The following is a 16,680-nucleotide window of genomic DNA, read 5'->3' on the forward strand; positions in this document are numbered from 1 at the left end:
AAGCTCCAGCAGCTGTCCCCTGAGTGCTCCGGGCCTCAGTTTCCTCGCACCTAAAGCAGGGGGCTTGTTTCCTTCCTTGGGCAAATAGCGAGGGTTGGTAAAGAGACCGAAGGTTAGCCCGAAGGCAGTGTCGCCATTCTCCCGGCAGCCTAGGGGAGGGGCCGGCGCTCCTGCGCCCTCCCTCCCCCGCTACACCCCTACCCCGGCCGCCCCGCCCCGCCCCGAGGGCGGCTCCGGCCAGCGCCCTGCCCATCCCGACCCACCGACCGCAGCGCTCTCGCCCGGCCCTCCCGGAACCAGCTGAGCACAGCTGGACCCAGCAGCCGCCGTCGCCAGCGCCGCAGCCCCAGGTAGGGGAAGGGGGCGGCTACGACCCGGGGGATCTGGCCATCTGGAGATCTCGGTCATATGGGTCCTCTTCGCCCCCCCCACCCCCCACCCCATTCCGGTCTAGAACTCCCCTCCCGGTCTGGCGCCTGGAACTCGGGCGGCGGGGGCAACGCTGGAAAAGGGCTTTCTCTCTCACCTAGCTTGTCTTCCAGAGGACCAAGGAGGTTTGGGTTGGGGGGCTAGGGCTCGGGAGGAGGGGATCGGGCCTCACCCACAGGCCCCCGCTGTGCTGCAAACATCGACCCCGCCCCCGCGGCTGGTGGAACTGGGCCCAGGGCTACCTCGGCACGGCCCTCGGTGTACCTGACCCGGGGCTTGCAGGTAATCGCTCGCCCGAGGTCTGGGCGGTGGCTCCGCTGGGGAGCCTGCTCCACGGATTCTTGACTCCAGGGCAATATAATGCCTTTGCTTGCTCGTCCTGGGTGATGAGGAGCCTCCCACCTCCTTCCTTGTTCTGGACCCAGCACTGTTAGAAAGTTTTCCTTGTACTTTGAGAAATCTTCTTGCATTTGCTACCAGTAGGTGTGGTCTCCTCAGTGCTACAGTATTTGTTCCCTTCCCTGACTCACAGGCAAACTTCTTTCAAAATTGAGGATAGTGATTGGAATCTCCCTGTTCTCCCTGGGTCCCCAGACCTCTGGGCCATGCCTAAGGGCAAGCCTGAGTCCTTGGAAGCTTTGGGACATCGTTTGTAGCCCCTCATCTGCCCAGACATCTACCCTTTATTCTTCCCTCACACCTTCCTCAGACAGAAGGCAGGGCTGCTGGGGGAGGTTCAGCTTTTGTTTGGCCTGGAGGACTTCTCAAAGACAGTCCTGCACATCCTGTTATCCCAGGACCACATTTCTGACCAGGGCACTACGACCTTTTCCTGCACTGTACTTGACAGTGAGCACAGCTTGCTGAAGTCTTACCCCAGCCCCATGCCATAGCTGAGAGAACTGAAGGGCCCTGAGAGTTTGTGACAGGCTCGTAGTCACATAGTCACATAGAGGAAGGGGCAGGGCTGGGACCCAGTTCCAGTGGGCCCTCGGGTGACTCCCTCTAGCTGGTGGTACCTTAGACTCTTCTTTTTTTTAAAAATAGTTTTTGGTTTTTTAATCCTCACCAAGGATATGCTTAGAGAAGGAAGAGAGAGGGAGGGAGGGAAGAGGGGAGGGGAGGGAGAGAGACACACACACACACATCAATGTGAGACAGCAACATTGATCAGTTGCCTTTGTAACTCAGGTGTGTGCTCTGACCAAGAATCGAACCAGCAACCTTTTGGTGCACAGGACGACGCTCAACCAACTGAGCCACTCCCACTGGGTCTTAGACTCTTTTTTTGAGTTTCCATTCACTAAGAGACTGAGTACTTCCCCTCCACCCTTACACGCACTTGGGGGTGCTGGTTGGTGTTCTTTGGGGATGTTAAGAGGAAGAGGCTTGGAACAGAGGAGGAAGGGTAGGAGAGGGGACAGTGGGCATCCAGCTCCCTTGAGACTCCATTTTCCTTTCTGAGTCCTCACTATTTATAAATGCCAGGGAAATTGTAAACAGCCGGAGGAGCTTGAGTTGGCACTGGCCTGAGTTATACAGCAGCAAAGAAGGTTTCCCTGTGAATCAGGGAAAGAAACTTTACTCCAGAATTTTCCATAGTCTTTTTTATTACGGACTAATGTGAACTTGGAAAGCAGGCAGCTCCCTGGAGGGGAGGCTGCAGGGTTTGCCTCTCATGGCATTTCCTTCCTCCCTGCTTCCTTGATTCAGTTCTCTTGGGTCTAGTGCCTTGTCCTGCGAGGTACCAAGAACCCCTGAGGAGGACAAAGCTCTCGATCCTCAAGATACTTCCCATCTAGAGTGGTTGACACAGTCATGGGATACTGATAGTCTGTAAGAGGGGTGACTATGTCTGGGTGACCCAGGCCTTAGAAATGAGTAATAGTTTCCCAGGAGATAAAGAGATTGAGGGAAAAGACATTTTAAGAAACAGGAACAGCTTGTGCAAAGGCACTGAGGTTTTCTGAGCAATCCACTTAGCTATAATGGAGGATGGGGGAAGGGTAGAGTGATGGGAGTTGAGACTAAATAAAGATGGAACTTGATTGTAAGCTAAGGGTTTGGACTTCATTTTAAAGACAGAAAGGATTTTGGCTAAAACTCTCAATCTGGTGGCTAATGTAGGAGATGCATTGGAAGGGGCTAGATTGGGGGCAGGGAGACTCCAAGCAGGGTGTCACATGGTCAAGTGAAAGAGAGTCCAGGTCTGAACCAGAGCAGTGGCCCCGGAATGGATCAGAGCAGCAGATTCTGAAAGCCCAGCTGAAGATCTCCAAACTTGCCATACATTTCATCTAAAAGCAGACAACAGGCTTATACCTACTGGATAAAGCTGCTAAGTTATTCTGAGTTTTGCTGTGTTGTTTTTTCTTCTTTTTAAAGCAATTATATATTGTGAAAGATTCAAACATGGAGAAGAGTATAGAGTGATTTTCATCTCTCCAACCCCCCTTTTCCCCCAGAGGTAGCTACTGTTAACAGCTGTGTGTGCACTCGTGCCAAACTATTATAAGCAAGAGCAGTTGATGGGCTGCCTTCACAACTTCTTGGCCCTCCAGTGTCAGTAGGTCACTTCCCCCTGCTCCATCTGTGTGGGTAGTTTGGGTCTTTCAAGAGAAATTGCCAAGTCATAGAGATGATTTATGCATCGTCTGTAGTCCTTGGCTAAGGCTTTGGTCTTTGATTTTCTTCAAGAAACTTTACAGCCTAAGCCTACAATCTCTGAGGGTGTAAATATTCTTATTCGAGACTGTAGGCATGAGAGAAGTTAAAAGCACTGACTTGGGAGTGGAGCCATACTGTTCGTTCTTCTGAGGACCTTGGGCAAGTCCTGGCTCTCTGTAAAAGGGGGGGTGGGGCGTTGATCTGCATCATAATCATAGAAAGCTGACTTTTAGAATACCAGTCGCTGGGACATTAATTACTTTGTTGATTCCTCACAACCATTCCTCTGAGGTCGATATTATTATCCCCCTTGGAGAGGCTAAATAACATGCCTTGGGTTGTGAGACTGTTGGGTGATGGTACCAGGACTCCAGAGGTCTGATGATAGAGCCAGAGATCTTAATCACTGCAGACATTCTCCAGAAGGTTCCATCTCCTTCTTTCATGAGTACTGATGGGGGAGTTTTGTTGTGGCTGTGACAATGAACATGAGTCAGTGTGCAAGGCTTGGGATGCTCAGTCCTGTAGCAGAGAGCCCTGGAGGGGTCTCCCAGGGCTGTTTGTAAATACTTTCCTGTACTATCAAGAGGACTCCAGCAGGGAGCTCACTTTTTCCTATATTTCAGACAACACAAGACTTGCGCAAGATCACCTGTTGAGTTGGGAACCCAGCAAGGATCATTTACCATTTGAGCCCATGTTCTGAAAAGGTTTCTGGGAAAGCCAGGAAAAGTGGAAGCCCCCCACCCCTGCCCCATGGTTATTCCCTGAGAAAATGCCTGCAGAAGCAGGAAAAAGCAGGTCCCAGGAGTTATGCATTTTTGGGGGGAGGGAAAGAAAGAGACCAGTGTTTAGGCAGCTGGGGGATGTTAAGTAAAAATATCTCCTCTCTTTCAACTGAGTGAGTGTGTGTCATATTTCAGCCTGATGTGGTTTGTGAGTTTGGAGACCACAGACAGGCTGGGTTCCTGCTGCTCTCTGGCTTCCCCTCTCTTCCTCATTCTGCCATTTGCCTGGGACCACAGCAGCAACTTAAGGGCAGAGCAGAGGAAAGCGGTGAGCGTGGTCCTGGTTTTGCCACTGACAAAGCGTGGGTGACTTGTGCTAATATGTGCCTTTCTCTGGGCCCCAGTGTTCACTCTGCACTAGTGGGGGTGGACAGGGTAATGTCAGGCTTTCTGGGTTCTGATGGCCTTGAGTCAGAGGGCTTTATGCTCAGTGCAGGAACATGGGACCTGCACCTCTGGGAGCACAAAGTGAGCCCACAGCAGTTGTCTGTGTTTAAGTTACTTGTGCCAGTACCAGCTGGAGAGTCGGCCACTATTCATGAGTTTGGTCTTTGTGGACTGAATTGGTTGCCCCATTTTGCAGGTAAGAAAGTTGAGGTCTAATTCATTTATGTGTCCTATTCCCTGTTTGACAAGCAATAAGAATCATGGCCATCATATGTATGTAGCATGCTTACTGTGTGCGCTCACCTTTTGTCTATACTGTCTTGCTTAATGTTTTAACAGCCCTATGAAAGAGGTGATAATGACTCAGTTTTACAGATGAGGAAACTGAGGCGTGGCCTAGAGAGATGAAAAGACTAACTTTCTCTTCTTTGAGCCTCATAGGAGCCCTGAGGTTGTCATTATGGGCCCCATTTTACAGGTGAGGAAATTGAGGCCTGGAGATATGAGTTCTCTTGCCTAGGCCACATGGCCAGTTAGGTTCCTCCCCAGGCCCTCCATCCAACTCCTTCCTGCTGCCTTGCTTTTTCTGCCTCAGAAGGAGCCTCTGTGCCTCTTGCTTTCAATGCTTGGACTAAGGGATAACAGTCTTCCTGGGCTGTAAAGCATCCCTGAAATTTTCTATTCCCAAAGGGACTCCAGAAACGGTTTGAGCCATGGTGTCTCTCAGGGAACTCTGATGAAGGCACCACACCAGTGGGAATGGATTTGTTGATACTGCTGTTGAGCAAACAGCCTTATATCTTTCCAGCCTCAACAAGGATATCATGTGGGACCAGTTTATTTGCCAAGCAAAGAAAATTTTTATGATATATGTAAGCTTTCAGGGTGGAGCCTGGCCCTTCATTTCCTTTCTATAGCTACTATGGCTGGGCTGGGCCCTTGGTAGGTACTGGGTAAATACTAGTTAATTTTTTGGGGAGTAGCAAAGTGCTATGGGTGGAATACACATGGACTATGGGGCGCTTTTTTCTCCCCTCCTCCAAGAACCTTTTTTTCTTTTTCTAATTATAGCAAATGTTGATGATAGGAAATTTGGAAAATAAAAAAGTATGAAAGATAAGAACTGTCTATAATTCTGCCAACCAGAGATAATCACTGCTAACATTTGAGCGCGTTTCCTTCCTGATATTTTCAGTACTTTTTTTTTTTTTACCCTCACATAATTGTGGTCATACCACATTTATAATTTCCTATTCTGACTTTTTGTTTCAACAGTATAACATAAATATTTTCTCATGTTTTTTGGGACTCTAAGTTTAATTTTTGTTGTTATTGTTGTTAATCCTCACTGAGGATATTTTTCCATTGATTTTTAGAGAGAGCGGAAGAGAGAGGGAGAGACAGATAGAGAGAAACACCCATGTGAGAGAGACACATTGATTGGTTGCCTTCCGCACACGCCCGACCAGGGCCGGGGATTGAGCCTGCAACCAAGGTACGTGACCTTGACTGGAATCGAACCTAGGACTCTTCAGTCAGCAACCCGACGCTCTATCCACTGAGCCAAACTGGCTAGGGCTCTAAGTTTAATTTTAAAGGACTTTTTAGAGTATACTATACATAAGTAGATAAATGCATGTCTATTGCTATTTTAAATCTTTTGTTCCAATAGTCCGGGGATTAAAGAAGTGAAATTATGCATTTTATTTGTAAAAAAATCAGGTTTTACCTTTTTATTATGAAAATATGTGCTGATCTGATTTAATCACTCTATAATTATATTTAAGGAGTGAATATACTATGGTTCACTTAACTGACCCTCTATCATTAGGCATTTAGCCTGTTTATAAACAGTGCTGCAATGAACATACTAATGCTTACATTATTCTTTTTTTTTTTATTATTATTTCTTAGGAGGGTACCCAAGAATTGGAGTTTCTGGGTCAAAAATGACGTATTTTACAGGTTTTGCTACATTTTGCCAAATTGCTGCCCAGAAAGGTTGCAGCCTTTGTGGGAGCCTTGGAAGCTGGTTATCAAAATTCTAGCTCAGGGACCATTTACGGAAATACTATATCATACTTCATTCATTCATTTAGTAAATACGTTTGCACAGTTCAGCATCAGTAAAATATAACGGTTAAGATCCAAGCTGAAGAGGTAGAGAGACGCTGGTTCTCATTCTAGTTTCTGCTTGGCACTTGCCATAAGACCTTGAGCTTAAGCCAGGTCACTGCTCTACCTCTATACTTAGAACAGAAGGGCTGGACTTTGTGTCCCCTTGACTTTGTGTCCCCTTGACTTTGTTGTGACTGTGGTGACCCTCAGCTGAAGACCAATCTCCTGACTCCCTTCTCTTCTCAACACAGTTTCCAGACTCCAACTTTTAGAGTCTGGACCTTGGAAATCGCCTGACCCCAACCCCTTACTTCATGACTGGGAACAAGTGAGTTTCCTGAAGCACACAGCAAAAACCTAACCAGTTTCCCTCCACTTTGCACAGGAAGAGTCTTAAATCCCTGTTCAGGGCTCAGACAAGACCACAGATCTCTCTCTCTCTCTCTCTCTCTCTCTCTCTCTCAAGATAGTGATCTTCTTTAAAAACAAACAAACAAACAAACAAACCAAAGTATTTTTATTGATTTCAGAGAGGAAGGGAGAGGAATAGAGAGATAGAAACATCAATGATGAGAGAGAATCATTGATCGGCTGCCTCCTGCCCACTGGGGACCAAGCCCTTCAGTCCGCAGACCGACGCTCTATCCACTGAGCAAAACCAGCTACGGCCCCCAGATCTCTTAATGTCTTATCTTTGAGGCTCTTCCTATCCATTGTATGTGCCTCCCTCTTCTCTTCCCAACACTGAGTCAAACTATTTGGTCCACAGCTATGAGTTTCTAGAATCTGAACAGCCCTTGAAATATTTTGCTGCCTAATATCGCAGCAAAGTTCGGCCAGCTCTTCTCTAAGAGAGTGTGACTCAATAGGAAGCCATCTGAGGGGGGAGAATTATAGCTGTAGGACCTGGCATTTGGCTTAAACATTTCCACCTGAAGTTTTTATATTTAAGACTATAAACACCAATTTCAACCTATAGATTGCAAACTATAGCCCTGGGGAGCCCCTAGATTGTTTTTGCATGCCTCTGAACTGAGTGGTTTTTACATTTTCAAAAGGTTGTTAAAAAACACACACAAAATAAAAACCCAAACCAGGAAGAATATGCAAAAGAGAAGGCATGGGGCCTGCAAAGCCTAAAATATTTACTGCCTGACCCTTTACAGTGAAAGTTTGCTAACCCCTGATCTAGAGTAATCACAGCTTTATGTTTTTCTCTAGTGAGCAAGAGGCCTGGCCTCATATCTTGAAATTTAGTGAGACCAAGATGTAGGGCAGGCAGCCTGACTTGGTAGGAACTTTTGCCCAGACCTTAGCGGTGTGACTGTCAGCACATAATTTCACTTCTCTGAGCTTTGTCCGTCCTTCACAACATGGGGACAATGATATCTGCCTGACAGAGTTATTGTGAGGATGAGAGATGACGTATGTCAGAGTTTAGCACTTGGCAAGTGATCAGAAAATGTTAACTGTTCTCATTGGGTGGCCCTTGAACCCTTCTGGCTTTATTGGTCAGATACCATGCTTCTCCCACCAAATCTGAAGGTTCTCCCAGAGAGCTGGGAGCAGTCTTCTAGGAGAAAAACACATCTGCTCCAGTCGCCCCTAACCCACACCCCAGGGCAGAAAGCTCCTCTGCAGTCACCTTCTGGACCAGGGGTGGGCAAACTTTTTGATTCGAGGGCCACAGTGGGTTCTTAAACTGGACTGGAGGGCCGGAACAAAAGCATGGATGGAGTGTTTGTGTGAACTAATATAAATTCAAAGTAAACATCATTACATAAAAGGGTACGGTCTTTTTTTTTTTTTTAGTTTTATTCATTTCAAACGGGCCGGATCCGGCCCTCGGGCCGTAGTTTGCCCACAGCTGTTCTAGACAGATGGGGTTCCTGGTAGCTTGCATATTTTCACTAATGGGGAGCTCTCTACCTGAAGACCAGCCTTTGCACTGGTGGGCAGCTCTGACTGTTAGAAAGTGCCTCCTCTCCCTGTGCTCTAAGATGTAATTCAGCAAACAGGCACCTAGCAAGCCTGGGCTGGGATCTGAATGCCGGAAGGAACCACCTCTCTTTATGGCTCTGTCTGGAGTGTGTGGGCGATGGACTAGAGTCAGCGGTTTGTGGACCTTGTTTTTAAGTTGCTGCAGCTTTAAGTCTAAAATGGAAAACAGACCAACTTGTAGTTAGCTGGGGCTAATTCTAATTCTAAACCCAGCCACTCTGGGGCTCCCTACGCCCACATCCTAGAAAGAGTGCAATGCTCTTTCAGCCTATAGATGGCAGCACCTGCACTCTTAGCCAACTCTATGTGAAGGTGTGCGTGAGTGTGTTTACACATGTGTGCACACGTGATTCACTAGTTTCTTCCTTTAGTGAATCTTGCGCTGTTGTGGCCCCAGCCCTAGGCTAGGTGCTGGAATACAAGGGAGCAGATCTCAGTCTAATGGGGGAGGCTGACTTGGAAACAGACCATAATACAGTGTGACTGGGAAGACAAGAGGCCTGTGGGATCTCAGATGAGCTCAACCTAAGAGGAAGGGAAGTCCAAAAGATTTCCGGGAAGAAAGCTGGGCTTGATCAAAGTGGAAGAAGAAAAGAAGAACAGGGATGAAAGAGTTCCAAAACGGGAAGCAGTCTGTGCAAAGATTAGACGAGGACTTAAGGAACAGAGTGCAGCTGTCTGGCTGGAGCTTGGAGGGGTGTGTGTATGTGTGGGTGTGTGTAGGGGTGGTGGGGAGACAGGAACTGGTGAGAGTTGAGGCTCCAGGGGCTATGAGGGGGCGGGGGGAAGATCATAAATGATGTCGAAAAGTGTGTTAAGGATCTTGGACTTTATCTGGGGGCCATAGGGAGCCATGGTGGAATCTGAGCCAAGGACTGCACTTTGGGAATGAGAGAGGAAGTGGAAGGACCAGTTAGGATGCATTGCAGTCATCCAGGTAAGAGGTGATGGTACTTGGACCAAGATGTTGGCAGTGGGGGGGATGGGGGAGAAGAGGATGCAAGGACTCAATGGTGTTGGAGGCAAGAGTGACAGAGAAGGGGAGGTTGAGAAGAGTGGTGCCCTGGTGTCTGGCCTGGTGTGGGTGGTGGGTGGTGGTGCTGCTGCTGAGATGGGGAGCACTGGGGGAGGAGCCGGATGCACTTGAGAACAAATGTAGCACCGCCAGTGAGGATGAAGGTGTGATTTGAGGTTTGTAGAAAAGAGGGGGGCTGGATTTGAAAGTCTCATTCTCTCACAGAGTTAACAGAAGGTGAAAGGTCATTAGTCATTGGCAGGAACAACAAAACCCAGCTCTGCTTTGATCTGTCCTCCATGGAAGGCCCACAGAGGTGGCATTTAACACCGACCTAGGGCCCAGATAAGGGTCCAGCCTCCTTCCAGATCGCCTTATGTGCACCCGTGCCACTCACAATGCAGAAACCCACCAGGAATGTCTGGGCCATTTAATATCAGCTGAGAACAGGGCCCTTTTGTGTCTGAATCCCAGGAGCCTGTAGGGCCTTGCTCCGTTTGGGAACCTGGACTCTCTCTTTGGCTTGGAGAAGCTGGTTTGGGCAGAGAGTTTCTCCCGTGTAGGCAGGAGCCAGCTTACTTAGCTGTCCCTGGATGCAGATGACTGGGACTGTGGGGAGTGAGGTTGTCCCTGAAAGGTGTGTGTGTGTTTTGGAGGGTAGAAGGAGGGACTGGAAGGCTGGGCTGCACAGCCCTAGGACCCACATAGTCTGGTCCTTCATTCAGTCACCTAGCATATAGCCAGTGGTCTGCAGTTTGCCAGGCCATGTGCCAGGGCCGAAGCTTCAGAGGCAAAGCAGTCTGATGGAGCTCACAGTCTGATGGCAGAGAAAGACCTGTCACCAGGTACTGATAACACAGTCGTGCAAGAATAGAATGATACTTAGCCACACAGGTGGGATTATGCCATGTAAGCAACTTGGGTCCCTGAATACACAAGTACAGGATGAGAAAGATACACGTTCTAGAAAAAGACTTAGGATTTAATTAATAATCAGAGTAAATATATGCACTGTTCAAAACCCTTGACATATTTTATCTCATTTAATCCTTATAATGACTCTGTGTGTGTGTGGAGGGGGGGGTTCTAACATAATCCATTTTTTACAGAGAAGGAAACTGAGACTCAGAGAGGTGCAGTAACTTGGTCAAGCTACATAGTTAGTTAACTGAAGGACCATTGTGTCTACCTCCAGAATCCTCAACCAGTGCTCTGAAGTCGATTGTAAGGGTTATAAACTGAATTCATTCATGCAATGGGATTACCTTAAATGCTAATGGGACTTTAGGCTGGATTAATAGAGGCATGATATCTGGAATGATAGAGGTGAGAGTTCTGCTTGCTTGCTGTGGATAGAACTCATTAGAATGTCTAATTCTGGGTCTTTTATTATTATTATTATTATTATTATTATTATTATTATTTCAGGAGGGACAGGATTCATTTGGAGTAGATCAGGGAAAGGGTAAGGGAACAGGACACCCTGGTCTCAGGAAAAGCTGGAGGAAAGGGACTGTACAACTTGTAGAAGACTGAGGGCTTAGGACCACTTTTTTCAAGTCTCCAAAGAGCCTTTGGGAAACAGGATGACAGACCTGTCCTGGGTGACCACAGAGAGAGATTTTAGCACATCCTAATGACAATTTTTTTAACCAGCCAAACTGTCCAATAGTAGGTCTTGAAGCCTTGGCAGGAAGTGAGTGCCCCACAGTTGGAGGTGTGCAAATAGGGGCTGTGTGACCCTGGTAGTGGGGCTGGAGAGAAGTAGACGCTTTTGATTTGACCAGATGACCTTGAGCGTTTGACACTGAGAGTCTTGGTTCTTTATTTACAGGTGGTGCTGATACCTGCTCGTGCAGCTTCTGCCGTGGTCCCAGCACCTGCCCCTGGAACACCCCCTTTCACCTTCTGAGCCCTGCAAGGTAGGTAGAGCAGTGCGAACCCCGAGTCCTCCTAAACTCGGGAAGTCTGAAGAGGACAGTGGAAGCAGTGCCAGTTGCCATAGTGGATTCTAAGATAGTTTCTGAGGCGTTTCTAGTTAAACTCAGAGTACATTTCTGCCCGTCACCTCATTTGCTTCTCACCTGCCCATGACAGGGAGGCCGGGCAAGGGTGATCCTGTGAGAAAGAGGCAAGGACTGACTAGCCTGGGTGCCAGGGTGCCTGGGCCTCCACCTGGCTGTGCTGCTTGCTGGCTGTGTTACTGTAGGACAGTTGCTTTCCCTATCAAGGCCTCTGTTGGCTCTTTTGTAAGAGGGTGGATTTCCCTGAGGAAAAAGGAGATGCACAGATTCTCCACAGGAGGTGGGAGAATCTGGGGTGTGGCTGCCAAGTTTCTGCTTGTTGACTGGAGGAGGAGAACCTGAGGAGTGTGAGTCATGGGGAAGGATGAGTCAGCGCCACCTGGGGACGGCTGGCAGGGCTGGCAGGGTGGGGCCACCTGACTGTCAGATTTCCAGGTGACCCGCTGATGTAGGCTCAGATCCAAGGGGTGGGGTGCCGAGTCCTGGGGTTTTTCTGCCTCTTCTCCAGAAGCAGGAGACCCTGGTTACTTCCCAGCTTGGGCCTTGGTTTCTCTGCCTACAAAAATGGGTGTGTGGATCTCCCTTGCACCCACCTTGCAAGTTGTCTTGAAGACTGCACAAGCTCATAGATGCAGAAGGGCTTTGTGAGCTGTGAAACGGGAAGGATCGCTGCTAGGGAACTAACCCAGCGTCTAACGCTGGAAAGGAAGTGAATTTCTAACAGCAAGGATATGGAGAGCCTGGAAAACACCCTCCAGCTCATGACATCATCCTTGGTTCCAAAAAGAGAAGGGGCCGAATGCCTACAGGCTTACTCATTCTTGGCCCAGCTGGCTTCAGGGGGTGACAGTGACCACAGACAGAGCTGTTCCTCTTTCCCAAAGCTGAGATGAACGGGCCTTCTGATGGTCTTCAGAATGCTTTGTCCTCAAAGCCAGGATTCCTAGAAGGCCCGCCAGGCCCAGAGAGGGGACTTGTCCCACTTCAGCCGAAGCCTGTTGTTCTGCTGAGCAAGGAGCAGCCCTGATGCTGCCCAGAGCGGGGGGATGGGGGCCAGTCTTGGTTCTGAAGCTCCAGCTTTTGGGACTGAGCCCTGACCACTCCAGCTCCTAAAGCTGAATTGCCTTTAACTACTCTGTCACCAAAGGGTATTACTCTCTGTTCATGCTGTTGGTGACAATGACACAGACCTGTCTTCTGCTTTCCCCATTTGTGCAGACCCTGCAGGGCCAGGCTGGCTCAGGCCCAGATGAGTACCTGTTAACTAACCTGGCTGGCTCAGCCCCTGCACTGTGCCCACCTCATGCCCACTTCTGCTGAACTTGAGTTCAACCAAGGAGGCCCCAGTGAGCTCCTGCGTGTCCAAATCCCATGGTATTTTCTCAGATCTCCATATACCACCTCCTTGGAGCAGTTGAGAACATTCAAGAAGTTCTCTCCCCTCTTTGCTTCTGGGAGACTGCACCATCCAGTTTATCTCCATTTCCCCGACCTTCTCTGGACCCTGCTTTTCTGCCTCTAATGTTCACCAGGATTCTGACCATCATCTTGTCTTGAGTTACATTGTAGGTTCACTCATTCATTCACTTACTCATTCATGGCTGCATTCATTTGACAGATATTGAGGCCTTGAACTGGGTGTTGGAGAGCAAGGTTTTCCCATCCCTCTTGGTCTTGTAGTCCTGGGTCTTACAGTAAGTCATTACACACATAACAAATTGATTTTTTCAGCCATAAAGGAGACAACCAGGGTTATGAGCGCATATGGGATTGGGTGGGTGTGATGGAATTCTATCTGGACAGATGAGGGAGGCTTCCCTGAAAAGCCCAGACCTAAAGAGGGAATGGAAGGTGCTGTGTGAGCAGGGAAGGGAGCACCCAGGCATCGGGAACAGTATGCCGAGGCTCTGAGACAGGAGGTCCCCTGTGGAGTTGTTGGGGATCTGAGGGAAGAGAGCATGGTGGGACAAGGGCCTAGAGACCAGATAGCACCTTAGTCATGCAAGCCCTTGGGGATCTTGGTTAGAGTTTGGATTTTATCCTAAGCTGCTGGGGAACTACTGGAAATTTTAAAGTAGGGGAGAGATTTGCCCAAATTTCATTATTAGAACCCTGGAAAGAGAGACCCTCCCACGCTGATAAATCCCAAAGGTGTAATGTTTGGCCCTTCCACACTGTGGCGTCCTGACGCTGTGCCTCAGATGAGGCTTGGTCTTGGGCAGTCTTGGCAAATGTGCTCTCCCCAGCATTCTCTGGGCTCCTTGCATTTTTTTCATTGCTGAGCTTCTGAGTGGAGAGGGGCGATGAATCAGACCTGCCCTGCCCTTGGAGATCCAGAATTGTGGTGGCTGAGCCTGGAGTCTTGTGATAAGTCTCAGAGGAGCCAGGGAGACCTTTTCCTCTTGAGTCAAGCACTGGCTAAGGGCGAGTCGGGCTTTCAGGCAGAGTGACATGTGCAAAGGTTTGGCCACTTGGAGCCACTGTGCTTGGGACTAGTGAGCAGTGCTGCAGCAGCAGGAGTGTGGGGAGTGGCAGGAGATAACGGGAGGGCAGGGCTAGGAGAGGCATTGAATGCCAGGTCTCGATCCTCTGGATGCCAGGAAGCCATGGACACATTTTCAGCTGGGAGTGGCTTGATTGACAGGATTTGAGCAGGGAGGGAGGATCAGAGGGGTTAACGCTGTAAGCTGGTTGGAAAGAATGAGTATCACTAGGTGAAACCTTCTTTGTCACTCCCACTCACCTATACACAAACACAGTAAAACACTCAATCCCTTTCTGTCCCCAGCCCTTGTTGGGTTGTTTCCCCATTGGTTAAATCATGGGAGCTGCCCGGTGTTGTTTTACTGCAGCACTGGGGTTTGGTTATATACTGGGCTCCAGAAGCAAACAGGGTGAACCTGAAGCATCACTCTGGCCTGACTTGCTCTGTGCCCCTTGACATGTCTCTTAACCCCTCTCAGCCTCAGTTTCCTCATCTGTGAAAAGGGGGGTGATTACAGGGTCATTGAGGATTAAGTGATGGGGAATTCAAGTTCTAAGCATATGCCTGATGCATAGGGATGGCTGTTTAGCTTTATTTCCCTGTTGATTGCTAACGGCCCAGAACATGTCATAATCTGTCCTTTGGGGAGTCTTCTCTGCAGCCATAAATCTGTAATCTGAATTGAGAACAAGGTGTTCCCTGCAGACCTGAAGGAGGCCTCTAATGGGACTCTGAAGGGTTTGGAAATGCCTTTACATTTCCCCCACTGGGGTCTGGCCCGGCTGGGCTCAGAGGGCTGGATGAGATCTTATTTGTCTCTGTAGCTGTAGCTCTCAGCACAAGGCTGGCCTGTCATGGTTCTCATCAACACTAAACAAAACAGTTTTAAATTTTAAAAAGTCATAGACTTTGGGCATCATCTTGCCGGCACCTTCATCTCATGGCTGGGCCCAGAGAAGGACAGTGATTCATCCAAGGTCAGCCAACCCTTTTGTGGCAGGGATTGGACCTGTTCATTTCTCCTGGCTCAGATCTGTATTGCAATTCTATTTTTTTAAATGCTGATAATTAAAATTTCAAGTCAGCTAGGGAAGGGGTAACAATGGAGTAGGCATTTTGGGTTTAAGGGCTCCCCCTAAACCAGTGGTTCTCAACCTTCCTAATGCCGTGACCCTTTAATACAGTTCCTAATGTTGTGGTGGCCCCCAATTTCATTGTTACAAATTGAACATAATTAAAGCATAGTGATTAATCACGAAAACAATACGTAATTATATATGTGTTTTCCGATGGTCTTAGGTGACCCCTGTGAAAGGGTCATTCGACCCCCAAAGGGGTCGCAACCCACAGGTTGAGAACCGCTTCCCTAGACCATTCCAGAGAGCATCCTGACTACAAAGGCCTTAAGGATATCATCCAACCTCCTTAGTTTACATTTTGGGAAACCGAGGCCCAGAGAGAGGTAGTGGTTTGCTCTGGGTCCCCAGATAGTGGGACGCAGAGAAGCAGTCACAAGGTCCACTTTCAGTAATAAGCAGTAGGTGGGCGGCTCTTGCCCCAGCCCACTGCCTCATGTTGAAATGTAAAAGTGGAGTGTGAACAATGGTTTCCTGAGGAAGTTTTGGGTTTTAATTGTGTCAAGGAGAAGGACATTTCCGGAGCTGTGTGTGCCCCTGTGATGTCTGTGGAGTTGGGCCTGGCAAAGCTATTTCAGACTAAAGCCACAGGCTCCTATTTATAGGCCGATGTGATTAGGTTGATGTGGTCAGGAGAGGCCTGCCTGCCTTCAGCCCAGCCCAGCTATGGACGGGGAAGAGGCCCTTGGGGGCAGTTCTGACCCATGGGTGAGTAGTGAGGGATCTGGGGTGGTCCCTGAATCCTGCTCGGAGGTGGGGCTCCAGGGAGGCCTCAGGGGAAGTCCCAGTCCTGACTCCCAGTTCAGCTGCCTGCAGTAGGCCCTCTGCAGAGATGAAACCAGTTCCCATCCTGTTCTCTCCCTGTTTAAAAATCCTCCCTGTCTGAGATCAGTTCAGGACTCCTAGTAGTCAGGCCTTCCTCACCCACACGCCCAGGTCTCCACCCTTCAGTGTTTGTATTTCCAGTGTGAGCCACATCTCTGAGCCTTTGCTGTTCTCCCCACCGGACTTGCCTGTTCGCAGTTTCCCAAAAACAAACCTTTGCTCATTCTTTGAGGCTCTGCTCAAATGCTCCTCCTTTGTGGCTTGTCAGGTCCTGGGTGCTCCCTGCTTGTATCACCTGAGTGATTACCTGAGTTCACATGTGCCAGGAAGTCCTGAGGCAGGACCCGACTCAGAGGAAGAAAAGGAGCAAGGCATTTGTGGTTGAGCACCTTCTGTGGTCATTCACTTGACATGTTTAATGAAATGCAATCTGCATGCCACTCTGCGCAGCACATGTGTTTCAAAGGTGTGTAGGCATGAAAGTAAGACTTCAAGGTCAGATAGTCCTAATTCATACTTTGCCCTGCACTTCCTAATAGTCATCCTTGGTCTGACCTTTTAGGGCAGTGGTTCTCAACCTTCCTCATGCCGCGACCCTTTAATACAGTTCTTCATGTTGTGGTGACCCCCAACCATAAAATTATTTTCATTGCTACTTCATAACTGTAATTTTGCTACTGTTATGAATCGTAACGTAAATATCTGATATGCAGGATGTATTTTCATTGTTACAAATTGAACATAATTAAAGCATAGTGATTAATCACAAAAACAATATGTAATTATATATGTGTTTTCCGATGGT

At 48.5% G+C, this 16,680-nt stretch overlaps 1 protein-coding gene across 1 annotated transcript in view; it reads left to right on the plus strand.

The window, feature by feature from the left end:
• The first annotated feature begins 335 nt into the window (after positions 1-335).
• GSN (gelsolin) overlaps positions 336-16,680 on the plus strand; it is a 50,976-nt gene continuing 34,631 nt past the window's right edge. Inside the window, exons 1-2 of the mRNA XM_070430827.1 lie at positions 336-350; positions 11,240-11,327. The gene's annotated coding sequence lies outside the window, so the exon portion shown is untranslated. The remainder of the gene's footprint in view (positions 351-11,239; positions 11,328-16,680) is intronic.

The sequence above is a fragment of the Myotis yumanensis genome, unplaced genomic scaffold (genome assembly GCF_028538775.1).
Source record: "Myotis yumanensis isolate MYYU_CA2020_CCGP unplaced genomic scaffold, mMyoYum1.0.hap1 SCAF_12, whole genome shotgun sequence".
In the NCBI taxonomy this organism is placed as follows: Eukaryota; Metazoa; Chordata; class Mammalia; order Chiroptera; family Vespertilionidae; genus Myotis; species Myotis yumanensis.